The following is a 19,277-nucleotide window of genomic DNA, read 5'->3' as shown; positions in this document are numbered from 1 at the left end:
TGGCATGAAATTGGCTGATTCCCAGCTCTGCCATTTACTGACTCCATGGCCTTGAGCAAATTACTAAATCTCACTTTGCCTCAGTCTCCTCATCTGTAAAATGGGGTGACATTAATAATTCTTCATAGGGTTAGAATGAGGACTACATGAAAAAATACATATAATGTACTGAAATCATCACCTTCTACCCACAAATGTCCAAAAATGTTAGCTATCATGATTTCTACTCTCTAAAAACAATAGTGAGGTTACAAACCTCAGAGAAATTAATTTTATCTATGTAGTAGATATGGGGGTGGGGGAAGTGGTAGGTTATTTTTTTTAATTGGAGAAAAATTTGATAGTCTTTAAAGCTTAAGAGGAATTAAGAATGTTTGGTTATACTTCATGCACACACGCACACACACACACACACACATCCAATTATGCACAGTTTTCACTTTCTCCATTTAGGTCTGGGTGTCTTATAAACAGCAAAGAGCATCAGCAAAAGAACAAATTTAGAAACAAGAATAAAAGTAGAATTTTTCAGTAGTAAAAGTGGGGGATGTAGTCTTTGAAGAGGGGAGTGTATATTTAATATTTCATATTAAATTTCATAATAAGTAATGGACACACCATTACTATCACTATGGCAACTTATCATGCAATTTATATGTTTTTACTGCATATCCCGCTTTTTCCCCAAAGCAATTTTATGTATAACTAGTGGCCTGGTGCATTGAAAGGAAATTAATTAGAAGAAATATTTTAATATCGCTATCTGCCCTTTCTATATAATAGAAGTGTCAGAGATGAAAGAAAATTAATAAAATGTATATGAAAATAATATATAAATTGATTAATAAATAAACAATAACAACATGACATAATAACAAAGACATGATATAAAAACAACAAAAACATGGTATTAAAAACAACATTGATAAAAACAATGACTGATAAATTAATTAAACTTATTCTAATATTTCCCTGTACACCACATTAAGAGTAAAAACACTTTCAGAGTGCTTGACTAATTTCCCTTGTGATAATGTATTTACAACTTTAACTTTAACGTCACATGCTCTTCAAACTTGAAAGAAAGCAACATATAACTGACCATGTCCGAAAACGGATTTCTACTCTGTCTAGAGTTTGTCCTTATGATTTATTAATAGTCATCGCAAATGCTGGCATCACGGGAAACTTTCTTCGAATTAATTTAAATGGGAGGCTAGTGTCAGACCGGACAAATCAATTCTTGGAATCAGAACAATCTCTTCTTCCACAAATCCTGTTAATACTTCAGCTTCAATTATGTTAGGTCGCAATCTTTTGATAACAAATCTAGTACCGTTACAAAGACCCCATTTACTATTAAGATTTCTCAGTAGCATGATGATTGCACCTACATATTCTACCGCTTTCTTTCAGCTTCAGAATGTCAACAAAAACAACCAAATTCACGATCGACAATGACAGATCAAAACACACGAGTGCAATTGGCACCAGTGAGAGCTTTATATGTATCGTGAATGGGTGAGTCAATGTTTACTGGTTGGTAGGACAGTCGGATGGACATACAGTCAGTCACTTAGCCTTTTATATATATAGATTATCTCTTTCAAGTCAGTTATGTATTGTGATTCTAATTTCACAAATGAGGAAAGCCATGATGTTGCAAATGACAGTATTTCATCTTTTTTATGACTGACTATAATTTTCAATTAGTTATATTTCAAAATATTCAAGGAGCATCTTTCTTTCTTAGAAGTGGACACCGGTTGCTTTCATAACAATCATTGTTTGCACCTGCTGTTGCTACAAATACTGCTTTCTGTGATGAAGATCCCCCTAGTCCTTCTGCTATGGACCCATGATTTTTGCACAACCCTAAGCCAAATTATATTGTCAGCTCCAACATTTGTTAATATTACAAAGACGATGTAGTCATCCTTTTTACATGAAATTAGGCCTCTTTAATGTTTTGGTAGTTTACTCCCAGATGTGTCATCCACATAGTGTTTTTTCCTCTTGCTCTTTGGCTTGTTTAAATTCACAATAATATATTAAATTCTCAAAGTAATAGGTATCTGTAGCCATTTGTTGACACTAATACAGATGATTAAGGAAAACAGCTGATCTTTGGGGAAGGGGAGCTACCAACACTTTATACCCGCCCCCCCACATACACACACACACAATATACACATATGTATTTTAAAATACTTACCATCTGTGCCTCCTAAATTTGTATGCTTGGTTTTTTGGATATTGTAATAAAAAAGGCATTATGAAAAAAAAAATTAGGCCTCTTTGATATCAATCTTCAACCTACTTTTCCAAGGTCTTTGTGTTCCAGGATTTGATAAGCAAACTAGTGTTTACCTATGGATACCAGTCATGACTTCACAGGGAGATATCATTAGCCAGAGAAGGAGGAGCCGGAGGAAAGTGGAGCAAGTCTTTAAGTAGCTTTGAGTAGGAGGAGGATGTGTGAGAACAGCAACATCCCTCCTCCTTTCTCTTTACCCATCCAAGAGATTACAGCATGCCTTTAAATAGCTGACACCCAGAACAACAAAGCTAGCTCTAAGTCAGGAAGGAGAAAAGCTAAAAAGGTATGCAGTTTCTAAAAGAAAAAAAAAAGTCAATGATTAGGTTTATTGGCACATGAGTTGAGAATTTAATAGAAAGAAGAAACATGGGGTACAAATTAAACAATTTCTCACCAAAAAATAAAACATGTAGCCTTTAATTTCTGAATTAAAAGTCTACAGTACATGGAAGGTATCCACAGTTCTTTTCAAGGAGGAGCTAAATTATCAAGTCATCATGAGGCTCACCAGATGGGATTTAGGTTAGGAGTGTTGTTAGGTGAACAATAAGACAAATCTAACCTTTAAAAAACAAAAAAGCCTTCTGGGTTTCCTCCTGTTGAAAATCACCTATGCTAACTTGCTTCTCCCCTCACTCTCACACCCTGACAGCAGCAGCGTTTGTGCTGAGGCAAGCTTTGCCAACGTCAAAGCAATTAGAGGCTGTTGGGGCAGTTAGTCTGGGTAAATTCCAGCTCCCAAGTGTTGGGATTATTTTAACTTCAACATCTCTCCAATGGAAAACGCGAGCGCCAACCCTGGTGTTGAGAAGACTGAGTCCCAAGAACCATATCATCTCCTGTTTGAATCAGGCTCTCAATTGCATGTGATTTGTCAGCATGAACTAAACACATTCCAACTTGAACAAAAATACTACCTCTACTTTACACAGGAAGTAATCCGCACACACTGTAGTTCTAACTTAGAGAAAAAAAAACAGCCATCATCTTCCAACTGCTTTCAATAAATGAAAAGTCTGAATCTAGTGGAAAGTTTTCTGTCCTTTTCACATTGTAGGTATGTCTGTAGTAGCAAAATGTGGCACTTGTTTTAGGCCAGCCAACAAGCATGTGCTCACACTTACCATGTGTCAGGCGTTACAATATCAAATACTTCATTGATAACCTCCAGAGGCACAGAGCGTCCTCTGATTCAGCACACTGCACAACCGGTGGTGTCAGAGTTGAGTCAGTGGACTTGAACCCTATTTTTCCCTGGCTCTCCCTGTATCTCTCTTCCTCAGCATGAAATTTAATATTGAGCCATACATAAATTATATCCTCATCTTACATGGTGACACCCTCTTAGCTTGGGGCAAGTTGCTCTCATAGCTGCTTCAAGTCTCCATTTTCTTATCTTTGAAATGAGGTTAATAACACCTACTTCTTGGGGAGATGGGCGAAATAATTAGCCCTGAAATGCTTTGAAGATGAAAATGCCCCATTACTTTTTATGTTCATTGTTTGGCAAAAGATGCTAAATTTCCCATTTGCCTTGGCATGTTCTTCAGGAAAACCAAAGATGAGACTGTACTAAGAGAGTTTGTATGGTTCATTCTTAGCAAATGAGCCAACATAGTCTATAGTTGCAATCTTCTCCTCTCATAACCAACTTACTGTTTTGAAAATGAATGTCAAAGGGAAAGAAGCCAACATTAATTGTTCTCTTTCCTATGAAAATCTCAGATAACCAAATAGTTCATAACAGTTTTCTCTGTATAGATGTATTCTGGCTAATACGCAAAGAAGAAATGATGGGACTAGAACATCATTTTACAACCCCTAATAAATGAACCCATCTGGGCTCTGATCATCAATGGCTGATACCACCACAAAAAGAGACACAGTCGGGCATTGTGTTCTTTTTTGATGGAAGTTTTACAGCATCACCTTTGATGTAGTCTAACCAAAAAAAAAAAAAAATCAGACCTGAATATAATAAAGCTTGGAGATTTAATTACAAATTTCAGGAAGTATAAGGAATAAGAGAACTTTAAATTATACCATAGAGATTTGGTCAGCAAAATCCAGAATACAAAAACCTCTACAGGCATATGACCTATTTTCTTCAACAATTAACCTGCAGAAACCAAAAGAGTTCCAGGGAGAACCTATAAATTCAATGACATTTATGAGATATCAAATGATTCCAATTATAGGTATCATGCTTCACACACATTATAAATAAAAATAATGATGACAAAATCAAGGAGATTTGAACACTAAATTTTTATGATATTAAGAAACTAATGTAATTTTTTCAGGTGTGATTCTAATATCAGGGTTACAATTTTTTAAATCCTCCTCAATCAGAGATATCTACTAATATTTTTACAGACAAAATGACTGTTTATTATATTTACTCTACTTCTGAGTATATTGGAAATATATGAAAGTTTAAAAAGAGAGAGAGATAACTTAAAAATTTAAAAGAGGAGGAAGTATATAATCTTTTGATACAAGAAGTCAGGGAGGCTGCTAGATTTAATGAATTAATTTTGAAGACAGACCATATTCAGTATTTGACCCCCCAATACCTTTTTCTACCTCCTTCTACCCACCCCCTTCCACTCTGGTAATTACCATATTGTCCAGCTTGGGTTTAAAGACTAGCTTCACACTTCTTAGATATGTGAGCTTGAGCCAATTGTTTAGCCTCTCAATGCCTCGGTTTTCTCATCTGTAAAATAGGAATGATAGTAGTACCTATCTCAGGGCTGTTGCAAAAATGAAATGAATTAATACAAGTAAAGTGCTCAAACTTAGCTTATCATATTGTATGTGCATGATGAAAGTTGTCATCATTATTTACAGGTTTCAAAAGCAAATCAGCCCTGGCCAGTTGCTCGGTGGTTAGAGCATTGGCCCTCGAACCAAAGGTTCCCAGGTTCAATTCCCAGTCAAGGGCATGTTCCTAGGCTGCAGGTTTGATCCTTGGCCCCACTCAGGGATCGTGCAGGAGGCAACCAATCAATGTGTCTCTCTCAACTCTCTCTCTCTCTCTCTCTCTCTCTCTCTCTCTCACTCCCTCCCACCACTCCTCCCTTCCTTCCACTCTCTCTAAAGATCAATGGAAAAAATATCCTCAGGTGAGGATTTTTTTTTTAAAAAAGCAAATCAGTTGATGTTAAACATCACTGATTATCAGAGAAATATAAATCTATAGGATTTCTAAACTTAAAACAACTGGGCACATTAATGTTGACCAGAATGTAGAGGAACTGACCCTCTCAGACATTGCTCATGGGAAGTAAAATGGAAGAGTTACTTTGGAAAGCAATTTGGCCATTTCTTATAAAGAAAAATATACACTCAGCATGTGATCCAGAAATTGTACCCAAGAGAAATGAAAACATATATCCACACAAAGGCTTGTACAAAAATCTTCATAACAGCTTTGTTTGTAATAGCAAAAAATAAAAGAAAACAACCCAAATGTCCAGCAATAGATAAGTAAACAAATTTTAGAATATCCATGCAAAGGAATACTACTAGCAACTTTTTAATTATTATTTATCTTTATTGTTGAAAGTATTACAGATGTTAAGCAACTTTTTAGTGGACAGTGAAAATGTGCAGCAACATGAATGAAACTCAAAACATACTGAGCTGGATTCAAAGGTGTACATATTGCAGTGTTTTATTTGCACAAAACTACACAAAAGATAAATCAAATCTATAATGACAGAGATCAAGGGTTGCCTGGAACCAGGAGTTGGGGATTGAGTAGGAAGAAGCAAAAGGAGCCTTTTGGGGTGATGGAAATATTCCATATATTTACTGAATACATGAGAGTATGCATTTGTCAAAACTTATACAATTAAAGCTTAAAACTTCACTTAGAGTAAATTTTATTATATGTACACTAGAGGCCTGATGCATGACATTCGTGCACTTAGGAGGGGGGATCCCTCAGCCCAGCCTGTGCCCGTTAGCAGTCTGGGAGCCCTCAGGGGATGTCCAACTGACGGCTTAGTCCCACTCCCAGTGAGCCACAGCCGGACATCCTTAACACTCCCACTGCTACGCTCGCCAGCCATCAGCCCAGCTTCTGGCTGAACAGCACTCCCCCTATGGGAGCACACTGACCACCAGGGGGCAGCTCCTGCATTAAGCATCTGCCCCCTGGGGGTAAGTGCGTGTCATAGCGACTGGTCATTCCCCCAATTAGTCGATTTGCATATTACCCTTTTATTATATAGGATTATACTTCAATTAAGTGAAGTTATAAAAATTCAATCAGCTAACTCAATAGATGTGTGATTCTGTATTGGATCCTGAACCAGAAAAAAAGAAGGGGGGAAGGAAGGAAGGAAAGAAAGGAAAAAAGGAAGGAAAACAATTTTCTTCTTTAGCTCTATCAGACATTATTAAGTCATTGGGACAACTGGAAAAAATTGAAAAGAGGTCTGTGGATTCAATAACAGTATTATAACAGTGGTAATTCCCTGATTTTTATATTTGTACTATGAATATGTAAGAAAATGCCCTTGTTTTGAGAAAATGCATGTTGAAATATTGAGAGATAATGAGGCAGCATGTCTGTAATTATTCTGAAGTGGTAGAGAGAAAGAGAGAAAGAGCAATCAGATAAAATGGTAACATTTGGAGAATTTGGGTAAAGAATACAATAGAATTATTTGTCTTATTATTATAATATTTCTGTAAGTCTGAAAAGTTAAGAAAAAAACAACCAACTTGAGCAACTTTAGAGTAGGTAGAATTTTAAAACTTTAGTTGTGACCAGTAATGCAGTTGTATTGGGAACATCAAATCAAATGTGTTAAACCTGAGAATATAGAATATCCAAACCTGATAATATAAAATTTAAATATAGAATAGTCAAAGAAGCAGAACTCCATAACTTGTCTAGAAAGAATTAAGGGGTTCCACCTAGGCAAGAAAAAAACAGGAAGGTCTAGTGATCAGAGTCTGAAGAACTTCAATGAACAAAAGTGGGGCATGGCAAACTCAGAGGTTGGTCATTTCCATTCAAAGTCTACCTCTGAAGGAATCCAACTTCCTTTTCCAACCTCCCATCTCTGCTCTTCTTACCCCACAGAAATGTCGAAGGGAAGCTCTGGAGCCTGGCTGTGATTATAGGGATGACAGTAACCAAAGCATTGTAATTTTAGGCAGGTCAAGATATCCACTCTTTATAGACTATTTCTGTTTTCTCTTCATTTTCTTGTATTTCCAAATGTGCTTCAATTAACATATATAGTTTTGTAATTTTTAAGACCCCATTGTACAAGTGACAAGAAGGGAAACCAACACTTTTGCCTTTCAAGAGCTATTCTAGATAAAAACTTCTGTATTATAATAATTAATTACGATTTTGATAAAAATAATACCTAAATGTGTTATGAAAATTTTTTAAATCATGTAAAGCTAGAACACAGGCCTACAGTAATCATTTATGCAGGTGTAAATAAGTTTTTTCAGAATTCTCTGAGACAAATACAAATGATTCTATATTGAATTAGACGCAAGCGTGAAACAAAATCTAGGTCTCATCTTTTACAGTACTACAGTTAGAATGTCAAACAGATATGAAACAATGATGTCATAAATCAATTGTAAGCACATGTAAGAGAGGAGTAGGCAACTGTAGGTGATTACTCAAAGATTCTCAGTATCTCTTCTGATCTAGGACATGTTTGGCAACATCCAAAAATCTCCTTTGTGTAAGCTGTGATTTTAACCTAAGGGGTGTGGTGCCTTTGGATAATCTTAACTATAGCCAAAATGTACAGCAATTTTTAGCACTAGAAAATATTCAAGTGTGAAAGAAAATCCTAGAATGATGAAGAACATTGTACCTATCAGAATGTCACACACAGAAAACTTTGAGTTAACCAGTTGCTATGGACTGAATATAAATGTCCCCCTTCCCCAATGTGTATGTTGCCCAATGGGATGCTATTAGGAGGTGAGGACTTTGGGAGGTGCTCAGGTCATGAGTGTGGAGCCCTCATGAATAGAATGCTTTATAAAAGAGATCCCACAGAACTCCCTAGCCCCTTCCACCATGTGAAGACACAGTCAAAAGACAGCCATTTATAAACCAGAAAGCAGGCCCTCACCAGACACTGAATCTGCAGGTGCCTTGATCTTGAACTTCCAGACTCCAGAACAGTGAAAATTAACTTTTTGTTATTTATAAGCCTTAAAATCTGATGAAATTCACCTTACTAGATTTTGAACTTGTTTGGAATCCATCACCTTTTCTTCTTTCCTTTTTCTTCCTTTTGAAATGAGAATGTCTATCCTATGCTTATTATATTTTGGAAAGCACATAACTCATCTTATTTCACAGACACAGCTGGAGATAAATTTTATCTCAGGATGAATCATACCTTAAATCTCAGCATATCTGCTTTAGAAGATTATTTATTTATTTATTTATTTATTTATTTATTTTTAAATATATATTTTTTATTTATTTTTAAATATATTTTTATTGATTTCAGAGAGAAAGGGAGAGGGAGAGAGAGATAGAAACATCATTGATAAGAGAAAACCATTGAATGGCTGCCTCCTGCAAGACTGGGGATCAAGCCTGCAACCCAGGCATATGCCCTGACCAGGAATCCAACCATGACCTCCTCGTTCATAGGTTGATGCTCAACCACTGAGTCACCTCTGTCGGGCTGTTTTAGATAATATTTAGATGGAACTTTGGACTTTAGAGTTGAGGCTAGAACAAGTTAAGATTTTTGGAGCTATGGGGATGGAATGAATGTAATTTGCATGCATGAATAACATGAATTTTGAGGGACTAGGAGAAGAATAACATGGACTGAATGTTTGTGATTCCCCCAAATTCATATGTGAAAGCTCTCTCTCTCTTTTCTCTCTCTCTCTCTCTCTCTCTCTCTTTTTCTGACACAGCAAAAAGGCATCTGCCTAAAAGCCAGGAAGAGAACTTTTACCAGGAACCAAATTGATTAGCACCTTATCTTAGATTTTCCAGCCTCCAGAACTGTGAGATACACATTTCTGTTGCTTAAATCACCCACTCTATAATAATTTGTTATAGCAGCCCAAACTGACTAATACAGGTACTAAGACAATTCAGTAGAAGAAAAAAAAAATGGTGCTGGGAAAGCTAAATATCCACATGCAAAAGAATAAACTTGAACCCCCACCTCACACCATATACAAAAATGAACTCAAGATGACTCATTGACCTATATATTAGAGTATTAAACTGTTAGGAGAAAGCATAGGAGTAAGTCTTTGTGACCTTGGATTAAACAATGGGTTCTTAGGAATGAAGTCAAAGCACAAGCAACAACAACAATAAAAAAAAAAGATAAATTAGACTTTATCACAATTAAAACTTTTTTGATGCAAAAGTCAAGAAAGTGAAAAGACAAAAATATGTATATTTACTCCACAGAATGAGAGTAAACATTTGTGAATCAAAAAAGGACTTGGGTCCAGAATATATAAAGAATTCTTATCGCTCAACAATAAAAATCAAATGATCCATTTTAAATGGGGTAAGGATTTGAATAGATGTCTTTCCAAGGAAGGTATACTAACAGTCAATAAACATATGGAAAAATGCTCAACATTATTAGGGAGATGCAAATAAAAACCACCAGATCCTACTTCACACCCACTAAGATGGAAGTAATTTAAAAAGACAGACAATAACAAGTGTTGAAGATGTAGAGAAATCAGAACCCTTGTGCATTTCTGGTTAGAATGTAAAATGCTACAGCTGCTTTGGAAAACAGTCTGGCAGTTCTTCAAAATGATAAACACATGGCCCAGTAATTTTACCCCTCAGCATATGTCCTCCAAAATGAAAACATATGTGTACATGAATGTCCATGGCAGCATTATTCATAATAGCAAAAAATGAAAACAACTCAAATGTCCATTAGTTGATGAATAGATGAATAAAAATGCAGTGTAGTCATACAATGGATATTATTTATCCACAAAAAGAAATACAGTACTGATACATGCCACAACATGGATGAACCTTGAAAAGATTATGCTCAGTGAAAGAAGCCAGACACAAAGGATCACATATTGTATGATTCTATGTATATGAAATGCCCAGAATGTTATGCCCAGATTTCAAGATTCCCAAGAAACCACATCAGGGAGCCATCCAATCCGATGCAAAAGCATAAGAATCTGTATTTCAAGCTAACTTGAGCTCTCCATCCACCAGACTCACCGACACATCGGCTAGCCAAGTGGCCAAGAGAGAGCCAACCCCGCCCAGAGACCAGTTATATAGGGGGGGGTCGGAGTAAGGGGAGGAGAAAGGACTGTGCTCTGCCGATTGGCCAGGCGCAAGCCGGGTCCTGTTACACAGGATGTGGTCATATCTATGGCGCGCACTTCCCTTGATTGTCATTGGTTAGTTTAAAATCCCGGGCGTGGCCAGCAGAGGCCTGGGCCTCCGGGAAGAAGGCCGCACGTGGCCCCAACATGGAGGATACAGGCAAGATGGAGGGCATAGCCCTTGCCCTTTCATTCCCCCCTTTGTCTTGGAACTTCCGGCTCAATCATGAGACGGACTGCTTTTCCATTCCACCATTGCTAGAGGTTTATCCTGGACATATTTTAACAAATGGTCTGGTGGAGGGGAAAGCTTTAACAACTTCTATTGAAATAGGATTTTTCTTCTTAAAATTCCTCCATGGCTATCAAAAAGCCAAATCAAGATTAATTTATCTACTGTCCTGATGTTTGCATAGACACAACAAGAATGGTAACTGACTATTTTTGCTGGAATCTCATGGTTGAATCTTAATGTGCCCCGTAGGGCCAGGAAGCCATGCCACCCAGCTGCCATCAGGCCCGCCTGCAGTATCTGCTGAGTTAGGTGAACCCCTCACCTGTAGCAACTCCACCTGAGCCCACGCTCCAGGCTTTAAGGCCCATCTCAGTACCCCTCCTACCCATTGCGGTCCAGAGTGTGTGGGGGTTCCGCAGGAACGCAGAGGCATCCCTACTGCTCCCCTTCTACTCTTACCAACCGCCAGTGATGGTAGGGCATCAGCCTGACACTCCAGCGCCAGCCATCTTCAGGGCTTCCAAGCAGGATACCAGGCTTTCTTCGTGGCATTCTTACTGGCTTCAAGTCTTTAGAGCTCAGACAGGGCTCTTTAAAACATGATACTCCAGTCAAAGTTTTCCGTTAATAAAACCACTATTAGGAACCGGTCTTATTGAATCTATGCAAAGAAATGTATTGCCATGTTAGCATTGCCAAATTTCGGAGGAATTACATAAGAAGAAAGACATACTGATCTACTCTAAGATTTTCTGACTTTCCTTGCCAATTCCTTTTAATTGTTGGCATTAAACTTTCTTTCTATGCATAACCATGCCTCAGACCTTCTACTCTAAACAGGCTTTTTTCAGACTACCCCTGACATGGGCATGGTCACAAAGGCCTGCAAGCAGTACACAGGCTGCCAACTGTTAGCTGTCTCTCAACAGAGACCAAAACCTGATGGGCACTGTTCCCTGCCCAGGTGGGCACCTGCCCTCTTGGCAGCTAGGCACCCTTTACTTTTTGAGGTTCACCCCCACATAGTACCCTTCCAGGACAGCCAACATACATTCAAACCTGCAAGAGAATTAAAGGTCAATATAACACATTAATACAATGAAACATAATATAGGCATCATGGCCGCTTTAGGCAGCCACATCTTCTGTTACTAAACATGTGATCCTATAAATTGTCCTTGTCTCTTTGGAGCCATGTCCATGAAGATGCAGGCATTATCTAAGTCTATTCAATGTTACCAGCATCAGGCAGGTCGAGCACGCCGTAGCTTGAGCTTGAGCAGGTTGCGTTGTTCTCGATCGATGACGAAGTTTTTCCGGATCTCGGATGGGTCTGCTGACCAGACGTGGGTGTGATGGACCCAGGTCACGACGCCGTCTATCTTGAGAGCGGTGGGGGTCGTCAGCACCACGGAGTTGGGTGTAGGGACTTTTCCATCGAGGCTCCAGGAGGTGCCTTTTGCCTGGGTGGCGCCAAGGCGCAGCCAAATGTCCTCATGCGCCCTCTGGAGCCCTTTCAAGAAAAGAGACAATTCTTGCAGCAAGAAAGTTAGGAATGATAGGGGGTGGGGCCTGACCAGCTTCATTCTCGCCTATTTTTACAGATTTCAAGGCCCATTGTCTTCCTTCACAGGCAGGGGGAAGGGCCCATTAAGTCTCTGCCTTGAGGAACTGTGAGCCTCATCCTTAAATGTCCCAATCAGACTAGAATTCCAAAATCCCAACCCAGCACAGAATATCACATAGAAAATCAAAGTTCCCAGTAAACAACAGAGATGCTTATAAACATCAAATAAACATTTACACTTACACCTTTTCAGTGAACAAGTATTTTTACAGCCTTGGGCTCTTGAGCAGATAACAGGAACATCATCCAAGTCCCCTGATGGGGGCCTGACAGGAACAGATGTGGGGGCCTTTCCCACATCCCAGGACAGGATTCTTGACCTATGTCTTATTCAGATAGAAACGGTTTTTATCACAAACAAACAAACAAATCCAAAACCAAGAAAATCAAGGCCAGAAGTACCCTCAGATATTTTAGGAGTACCAAGGAAGGAGAAGTTAGGCAGTGTCCAGTCCTTCTCACAATTCACCACCAGTGACCAGTTCCAGCTTACTGGCCTATTATTCATTTAACATTTTTTTTTTCCCATCACACCAAAGCCATGCTTTCCAGTTAAAACTTTTAGCCTTAATTTTTAGGTGACATGTAAATAATTAACATTTTAACAACAAGGATACATATTTAAGCAATAAGGACAGATCAATTTACAGAAACCAGTTTCTACCTGAAATAATTGTACTTTAGAAATTAGATTACTGCTATCAGTCCCTCTTAAAGACTTTGACATAACCTTTGATTGTCCTTAGTTTAAGGAAAGCAGGGTTTTCTAGATTTAAGAGATTAGCTTAAAAATAAATCCTTGAAGCAAGCACGCTTGCAGCCCCATAAAACTCCGCCTTAAAGCTCCACCCCTGAGTAAATCAGAGGGCGGGGCCTTTGCTGTTTCAAGATGGCGGCCCCCAGGGGAGCAGCAAACCATGCGGCCACGGCTGCCAAGGCTTGGAGCCCAAAATGGTGGCTGTACCAATAAGCAAAGGCATTTAGTTACCACAATAACACAATTTTTTCCAATTCAATCCGAACATTTTTTTGTCAGGTTCTGCCATTTTTAAGGCCAAAACAGTCTCGGGTTTTTATTCTGTACACAGCAAAAGGTCAGGTTCAGCTCAAAACTATGCGCACTTGTTTTTAAACTGGCCTTTTCCCTCTACACGTGCACAGAAATCCCGGATGCATTTTAAAACTTTTACATTTCTAGCTGGGGCGATCTCCATGGGAAGAGGCCAGCTCACATCCAGAGCCGCCGCCGCCGCCCCCGGCCTCCCGGGTGTCCGGCCCTCAGGCTCCGCGGGGGACCTTCCCCCGGACCCGATGCCGACTGGGGCCTCGCTGCTCCCGCCTCCCGTGAGCAACGTGCCGGCCCCGCCCCCCACGCTCCACCTGGTTCCACTCACTCGCCACAAGCCCGGGGCCAATGCTGGCCAATGCAGGCCGCCGCCGCCAGGCTCCACAAACGAGCTTGTCCGCGCTCGGCCCGAGCCCCCAGGGCCGCCCCCCGAAGGCGCACCGCCGCTCATGGCGCTGAGCGCAGGCCCAAGCTGCGGGGCTCGGGCTGCCTGGGCTGCAGCCGCCTCTCCCGGCCTCCGGCCTCTTCCAGGCTGTGCCGCTCGGGCTCCAGCTCCGGCCCGGCGCCCGCTGCCGACCGGGCCGGAGGCCGAGCCCCCAGAGCCGCCACCGCAGCCGAGCCGACTGGGCCCGCGGCGCGGCCGGGCTCCGGGGCGAGGGCTGCAGTCACCGCACACCGCGCTCCCGCACGCCTGCCCCCCGACTGCAGAGCAAGCGGCTCCTGCGGCCCCAGGCACAGTGATCCCTGCTCACCTTCCCTGCCTGGGAGGCGCGCGGGTGGGCGGGGACCCCTCCCCTGCCTTTACACTCACATACTTTTACCAGACATTCATTCAGAGTTTAAACAATCCATTCAATTCCTAACAACTTCCCAATTTCTGAGGGAGCTCTAAAGCCTCCCGCAATATCCTTGAACTGATCAATCACAATACCCAAAGGAGCAGTCTGAGTCCATTCCATAAGGTCCGTCCAGTAAGTCCACAAAACAAAACAGAAAAAAACACAAACATAAACAACAAACTGGCCCGAAAATACAGTCTTCCAAACTCGATGGAAGCGAAAACCGAAGCGGGAGCGAACCGCCTGTAAACCGAAAACAATGGCTGCTCGCCACCCAGTAGCTGCAGACCAACCAGCGGGTGCGACCCGCCTGTCTCAGATTGGGGTTTCTACAGACCTTCCGCCTTTTCGGAAGCAAAATTACACCCCTACAGATACAGATGGAGGATCAAGGCGTCCCCCGACTCCTCCTGCCCTTTGATCCCCATGTGCGTCCACGATCAATGTGGGCGATACAGATTTCAGAAGTGAGCTCACATTGCTCCAGTGGCGCAATCGGTTAGCGTGCGGTACTTATACAGAAGTGAGCTCACACAGAACAGATAAAGCACACAGAACAGAATATCAACACACAGACACTTACCGCGGCCACGCAGATTCTACGAATTGGGGGAGTCCCTACATGGTCTTGGGAACCCCGGGCGAGCCCCCAAATGTTATGCCCAGATTTCAAGATTCCCAAGAAACCACATCAGGGAGCCATCCAATCCGATGCAAAAGCATAAGAATCTGTATTTCAAGCTAACTTGAGCTCTCCATCCACCAGACTCACCGACACATCGGCTAGCCAAGTGGCCAAGAGAGAGCCAACCCCGCCCAGAGACCAGTTATATAGGGGGGGGTCGGAGTAAGGGGAGGAGAAAGGACTGTGCTCTGCCGATTGGCCAGGCGCAAGCCGGGTCCTGTTACACAGGATGTGGTCATATCTATGGCGCGCACTTCCCTTGATTGTCATTGGTTAGTTTAAAATCCCGGGCGTGGCCAGCAGAGGCCTGGGCCTCCGGGAAGAAGGCCGCACGTGGCCCCAACATGGAGGATACAGGCAAGATGGAGGGTATAGCCCTTGCCCTTTCACAGAAAAAGCAAATCTGTAAAGGCAGAATACAGATTGGTGGTTTCCTGGGAAGGGGAGAGGGGAGTTTATGGGGAGTGACAGTTAATAGGTACAGGGTTTATTTTAGGGGTAATGAAAGTTTCTAAAATTGTGTTACTGGACGTACTAAAGGGGTCCATGTAAATACCTTGGGGGATGATTTGTTTTGCAATTACACATTATACATAAGTAAGACTTCTCAGTAGCATTCTAGTTATCATTCCTGAGTACTCCTAAAAAAATCTAAAACCTAGAATATTAGTCCCTCTTTTAGACTCAAAGTCTACCTTCAAAATCAAAGTTTTTGTGTTGAGAAAAATGCACCTAATCAAACCTTATGGATGCAGAAAATCTATGGGATTCCTTTATTTAGTTGAAGAGAGCCCCTCCCTTAACACATGAGTTAATAGAGGAATGGGTGGGGCAGCTAATGGCAGTGTCCAAACAGCCCCAGGCTACTGGGAGCTCTCTCTTGGTGAGTTAGCAAGAATCTGCCAAAGTCTAGGCCACGCCCATTAGTCTGGAAGCCTGTGACCTCACAGGGAGGTAGAGAAGACAGATCACTACTGTGGTCACACCCCTCCATTGACCACATTTTGTCTCAGGATGAATCATATCCCAAATCTCACAAATCTGTTTTAGAGATATTTATTTATTTATTTATTTATTTATTTAGTCAGATCAGACGTGAAACATTGCAAATGAAGGGGTGAGAGATTAAGTATTCCCTTTCCATTTTTATATGTGAATTAATGGTCCACTCAGATTCAAAACAACTATTAAACTGAGAGGAACAAGAGATAGCCCTGTTTGGGAGGAACTAATCAACTTTTGTGGAAGGGGTCTACAGTCATAGTAAGTGGAATCACTGGTATATATGAGGTAAATGAGACTTCATTCTTTTTCTCATGACCAAGACTCCTGTAAGTCAGAAACTGACAAGGTTATGTTCGATTAGCTCATCCTTCATCCCATTACCTGCATATGACCTATCCAAGCTTATAAAATATTATAAATGTCTTATATAAAAACATTCTAATCATCAGTTCATTTGAATTCCAAAATTGTATCCAAGTTGTTTTTATTTTTTCCATAGCAATTATCTGTGGAAGGAGACAGCAAGATATATTAGGTCTTTGGCCCCAGAATCAAATGCTGGTTCCAACATTCATAAAACATATGTCCTCAGATTAATTGTACAACTTTTCTGAGCCTCAGTTTCTTAATCTATAAAATGGGGATAATTATACCAAACTCATAGAATTGGTGCGAGGCTTAAGTGAACACTTTAAATTGTAAGTAAACCCCACTGCCCATGTGTGCAACCAAATGCCAACTTCGCCCTAGACAGTCAATTGTCTACCAAGGATTCTCCTCGCTCAAGCTACATGTCAGAGTTGCCTGGGAGCAGTTAACAAAGACAGTTCCCAAGCTCTACCCTCAGAAATTCAATTGTAATGGATCTGGGGTGGGGCCCAGGCATCAGTATTTTTTAAATGCTCCAGGGCAATTCTACATAGCAACCAGGGTTGAGAATCACTGCATAGGTGTGTTCTCCAATTGTGATCTAGGAATCAGTTTCAACAGACTCACCAATGTTAATTGTAAAATGAGAATTCTAGGGCAGGGCCTTACCCTATTCCTATTGGGCCAGAATTTCTGGGAGGAACCCCAAAATCTCCATTTTTTAACACCTTTCCCAGATAATTAGAATGTATACTAAAATTCAAGGCCAAGAGAGGGGGGTGTAACTAATGCTTCCTGAATCTGGTTGAAAAGACAGTTATCTGAGCCCCACCTCCAGAAAAGATTATCTTTTTTACATTTCTTTGAGAATCTGAAGTTTGCAGCTCACTCATCTAGACTTCCACCAAGTCTATCATTCAGATGTAAATGTATGATAGATGACCCAAAATTTGTATTTAGGATGACATTCCTAAACCAATTTAACTATCACATTTCAACATGAAAGATTATGTAGGAGTCACAGATACCTATTCAATTAGGAAGGAATGTGAGTTAGTAATATGTTGGGATTCCCCACCTTTCCTCATCTCTTTTGAACTTCTTCCAATCTCTAGCTCAAGGAGAGAAAAGACCTAAATATGTTATATTTATGCAAGAATAATATATTCATTAATATAGCCATTAAAATTATATCTCTATATATAAAAAGCCAGTGTCCCTGACGACCAGGATGGCCAAACAACCAGTCACCATAAGGTGCATTGAGCACCTCTGGGTCCCTCCCCCTTGCCCACCCCATTCCCTGCCCCCGGGGCAGCTCACTTGGAATATTCATTTCCCTTCTCTTCACCAGTGAGGTAATGCCAATAAGTATTATTAGATCAGGCAAGTTCTTTTGGTAGCAAGTGACAGAGAAGCAAATTTGCCTAAAACTAAATGAAAAACGGGACAGTATAAGCCCATTTAACGAAGTGGTGGGCAGGGCTGGAATGGACTAGGATTTAAGTCCTTCAGAACTTTTACTCATGCAGCTCATCTCTGCTCTCACTGCCTGTTGGCCTCACCTCCTGCTGCAGGTGGGCTTTCTCCAGGCAGAGGGGACACAGGCCCCAGCCGTTTCAGCCACATGTACTAATATGTCATCACCAGCGAACACAGGCTCTTTCCTGCCAACTCCACTCAGGAAACCCCTAGGGAAGTGTCCTGGTTGTCCTGGCCCAGGGCACAAGTTCATCTCCAGACCAAACTCAGTCTGATATCAACAGAATATATCCTGACATATCTTTGAATCCAAGTAGTTCATTGCAAAGGGGAATACCCTTCAAATGACCTTTTAGAGACCTTAGAGCAGTTCTCATTTTAATGATTAAGCAATAATTACTTTAATATCAGTAATAAGTCCAATATCTCCAATGATTTTTTAAAAAAATTAATCCTCACCCGGGGATATTTTTCCCATTGTTTTTCAGAGAGAGTAGAAGGAAGGGAGGAAGAGAGGGGGGAGGGAGAGAGAGAGAGAGAGAGAGAGAGAGAGAGAGAGAACCAATCTTTACATTGATTGGTTGACCCTACCCGCCTCTCCTCCAGGGCCTGGGATCAAACCTGCAAGCCAGGTACATGCCCTTGATTGGTAATCAAACCCTCGATCCTTCAGTGGGGAGCTAATGCTCTGGCCATGGAGCTTGCCAGCCAGGGATTCATTGATTTTGACTTCATTAATTTGAAATGCATTCTCATGCATACATAGTACTGTGATTTGTATTTGTTTAAAAGCTCAAAATAACAGTTTTTTTATATATATCTACAATAATAAAAGCATAATATGCAAATCGACCAAACAGCTGAACAGCAGCACAACCGTCCGGACAACCTTCAGGGCAAAGCCGGGGCTGCGAAGGCCTACTCTTGTATGAATTACTTGCATTGGGCCTCTAGTTAATATATAATATAGAACTAAAAATCATACCTTTCAAATAATTGACTAATAACTATAAGCATTTTAGTTTATTATATATAACTAGAGGTCTGATGCATGAAATTCATGCAAGGGGCTAGGCCCTCACAGCCCCAGCTGCCTCAGCCCTTGCAGCCCCGGCTTCATCCAGAAGGTTATCCAGAAGGTCATCTGAATGGTCATTCCGCTGTTTGGCCATTTGGTCGATTTGCATATTACACTTTTATTATTATAGATATTTTAAAAATAATATATTATGTTTCAAGTATTCCATAATTCAGAATTTTTCCTATACAAATTCAAATTTTTCCTAATATTAAACCATTC

The 19,277-nt window shown here is 40.7% G+C and overlaps 1 protein-coding gene across 1 annotated transcript in view; it reads right to left on the bottom strand.

Annotated features, from left to right (window-relative positions):
- SERPINB5 (serpin family B member 5) overlaps window positions 1-2,236 on the bottom strand; it is a 30,304-nt gene extending 28,068 nt beyond the window's left edge. The window contains exon 1 of the mRNA XM_070420420.1: window positions 2,216-2,236. The gene's annotated coding sequence lies outside the window, so the exon portion shown is untranslated. The remainder of the gene's footprint in view (window positions 1-2,215) is intronic.
- Between the last annotated feature and the right edge of the window lie 17,041 nt (window positions 2,237-19,277).

Source organism: Myotis yumanensis, unplaced genomic scaffold, assembly GCF_028538775.1.
Source record: "Myotis yumanensis isolate MYYU_CA2020_CCGP unplaced genomic scaffold, mMyoYum1.0.hap1 SCAF_7, whole genome shotgun sequence".
Taxonomy (NCBI): Eukaryota; Metazoa; Chordata; class Mammalia; order Chiroptera; family Vespertilionidae; genus Myotis; species Myotis yumanensis.
The sequence above is the reverse complement of the archived record's forward strand: the minus strand, read 5'-3'. Positions and strand labels throughout refer to the sequence as shown.